Below are 3,399 nucleotides of genomic sequence, written 5' to 3' on the forward strand. Positions count from 1 at the left end.
ACCTCATCCTGCAGCCTGATTGGCCGGGACATGTGAGACGGAGGGGTGCAGGTAGAGTCTCGACTCACCTTACGGCTCGGCGGCAGGAAGCAGGACATCCAGGCTGAGATGACGGAGGAATGCGTGGAGCAGCAGACGTCTCAGGACGATGTCAGGACGAGCAGCAGAGGAGCCGCCAAGCAAGGCCGAGATTATCAGTGAGTTCAGGAGAGCAAACACACAGGAACAGCTGATGTACCGTTATTATCTCTGCTTCATGGCGTTAAAAATGTAAGTGTGTAATGAGTCCATTTGGAAAGTACAGTTGGAGTTCTGTAGAAGCTGCTTGATGGAAAGTGAACCAAGAGTTTCACTTTGGAAGCTGTTGCAGAAAATATCCTGATTTTGATCTGAATTTAAACTTTGTAAATTTAATTTCTTCGATAAAGCTGCAGACATTAACAGAGCTGCAACAAATAACTTATGATTATAAAGATAATTCAGCAGCTTAAAAACTTCTTTTCACAAAATGAAAAAGAAAAAATGCATGTTGCAAACTTTGCCGGTTCAGTTTGTGTGCAGAAATTTCTCATAGTTTCACATTTTGTTGCAGTTTTCAGATGTTATTTTATGGCATCAATTCAGTTTATTTATTCTGAATTAGAATAATCCAATCCAATCATAAACTCGTATGCAGAGACATTTTACCTGCATTCCAGTTTAGATTCCATTTATTATTCAAACTGGTAAAAACAAAACAAACAAAACTTGAGAAAACCAGTCGGTGCATCGAGCTGCTGACTGTGCAACAATCCCTCCCCCTGAGCAACATGGAGCAACAGTGCTGATTAGATTAACATGTTAATTCTGCAACAATCTCTCATTCTGAATAAAGCATGTGGAGACAGTAGGAAGGAAATCTCCCTGTCAACAGAAAACACTGAAGACAAACACATTTCACTATTGTTGCATGAACTGATGATCACCTCCACTGAGAAGCAGCAGCAGCATCAGGGAGTTCAGGCTGAGAGCAGCAACAAAGGGAGAACAACAGAGTCCTGCTGCCGCCAGGGCAGAACCGGCTCAGCAGTGGCAGCAGCTGGTTGGAGCCTTCAGATTTTTATCCCAGAGCAAAACGGAGCAGAACCATTTTCTCTGGAACCAGCAGTAAAACATTCGGGTCCATCTAGGCTTCCTCACAGTTCCTCATTATTGTTTTCTATATGCATATATTTAAAATTCTTAATTATGTTTTGGATTTTTTTATTGTATATATATATATATATATATATATATATATATAATTTTTTTATTTCATTTTCCAAATTATTTTTATTTTTTATTCAATTATTTTGTAATATTAAAAATTAACATATTTTACAATTTTATTGTCTTACATTTTGTTGATGTTTTATTTATATTCATTGCATTTTTATTTTTTTCTTTGTTTCATTATTTTCTTTTATTTTTTTGTTAATTTTTCTTTGTGTTTAAGTTTTTTATTTATCCTTCCTTTTTCTTTTGTTTTTTTCTATTGATTTTCTTACTTTTTCCTTCTTTGTTTTTTATTCCTTTTTTAGATTATTAATTCTTTTTGTTATTTTCGCATTCTTATCATTTTTTTCTTTCCGTTTTTTTGCTGTTTTAACTTTTTTATTGATGTTTTATTAGTTCTGCTGTCCTTCTTTCCTTCTCCGCTCCATTTTTTCTGAAGAACACAACCATAAAGATGAGTGGACCAAACCGTCCTCCAGGTGGAACCTCTTCCAGGACCATCTCTGGTCTTTCCTGCAGAGCAAAGATCAGACAGAAATCTGATCTATGAAAGTTCAACACTCAAAGTTTTTACTTTTCATCAAAACTGTAGATAAAAATAAAAGATTTTGAAAGTCGTGACATTTTAAAATATAGAAAATCCACAGAAAACATCATTAATGTCACTAAGAAAAATCAAATAAAAACTAAATGAGTTTAAAACCTGCTGAGGAACAAAACCTGTTTGCTTTGAGCGTCTTAAACATGACTCAGGATCCACTCTGAGGATTCATGTTGCAGCCGTTAGTTGCTGCCAGGCGAATTAATTATTTATTCAGCTGCAGGTAAACCTGAATTCCAGTTTACCTGCATTCCAGTTTAAATTCCATTTATTATTCAAACTGGTAAAAACAAAACAAACTAAACCTGAGAAAACCAGTCGATGCATTGAGCTGCTGACTGTGCAACACTCCCTCCCCCTGAGCAACATGGAGCAACAGTTGCTCAGGGGGCAACTGTTGCTTTTAAAGATTCTTTGTTCTTTAAAAACACAGAATCTTAAAATGAACCCAGGCTGATTGGTGAGTTAAAATGGACAGTAGCATAAAAGCTGCATGATGAACGGTTCTTTGCAGGTTAATATTTTCTGCTTTTATTGTTTCGTTTATGTCCAGTTCTGATGATGAAGATGTGATGGAGGAGCATCAGAAAATCAGCAGGATGGTGGGAGAATCACTGCAGGCTGCAGATCAGGAGCAACTAGAGCCGACAGGCAGGAAGAAACCGCAGCTGGTCAGGTATCCACTATGGGTTATTAAATTTAATTTAATTAAACATACTTGAGGGACAGAGAAGGGATCCCCAAAATTACAAAATTATATATATATATATATTATTCTAGTTTTTTATTCATTAGCATCCACAGTGTTAGCCTCATAGCATATTGGCTAAGTTATATTTTAGCATTTTTGCAATAAAATATGGAAAAGACAGATTTTGGACTGAAACAAATGTTCTGAAAGACTGAGGTAATGAGCAGCTGGCCAGCTTATGTAGCTTTGAAGGAGATCAATACACAGATATAAATATGACTATTATATTTATATCTGTGTATTATTGCCTATTAGGCAATAATGCTAATAGGTTAGCATGTGGGCGCTACACCAACTGCCCAAACCTAAAGCAGTAATCATAAACATTCATCCGCTAACACTAAACCCCATTAAAAACATTTATTAGCATAATCTAATGCTAAGATGGCTAAATATTTCAAAGTTATCACAAACAGTGTTGGCGTCGCAGTTAGCTCATTAGCAGAGGTGTGTCCAACACTCCATGTTGGATTTATGTTAATGTGTATTTAAAGTAGATATATTTTTATTTTAACCTATAAACCAAATTAGCATTAAATTAGCATTGTTGGAAGTGAAGAGTCATGTATGGAGGAATAAAACTATATTTTTTTATATTGGGTAATAATTCTCTCTGCTAATCTCTGCAGGTCAAAAACTTTAGACAACTCCATGCTGACTCAGGTCCAGATCGACCCAGAGTCCAAGATAGACAGGAAGAAGTCCCACTACAGCCAGGTGAGTCTGATAGGTTATTAATTGGTTCTGTCCAGGCCTACGATCAATATCTGCATTTCCACTGAGTAGGTAACTG

This window comes from Poecilia latipinna, unplaced genomic scaffold, assembly GCF_001443285.1.
Source record: "Poecilia latipinna isolate Pla-1442-1.1 unplaced genomic scaffold, P_latipinna-1.0 Scaffold168, whole genome shotgun sequence".
Taxonomy (NCBI): domain Eukaryota; kingdom Metazoa; phylum Chordata; class Actinopteri; order Cyprinodontiformes; family Poeciliidae; genus Poecilia; species Poecilia latipinna.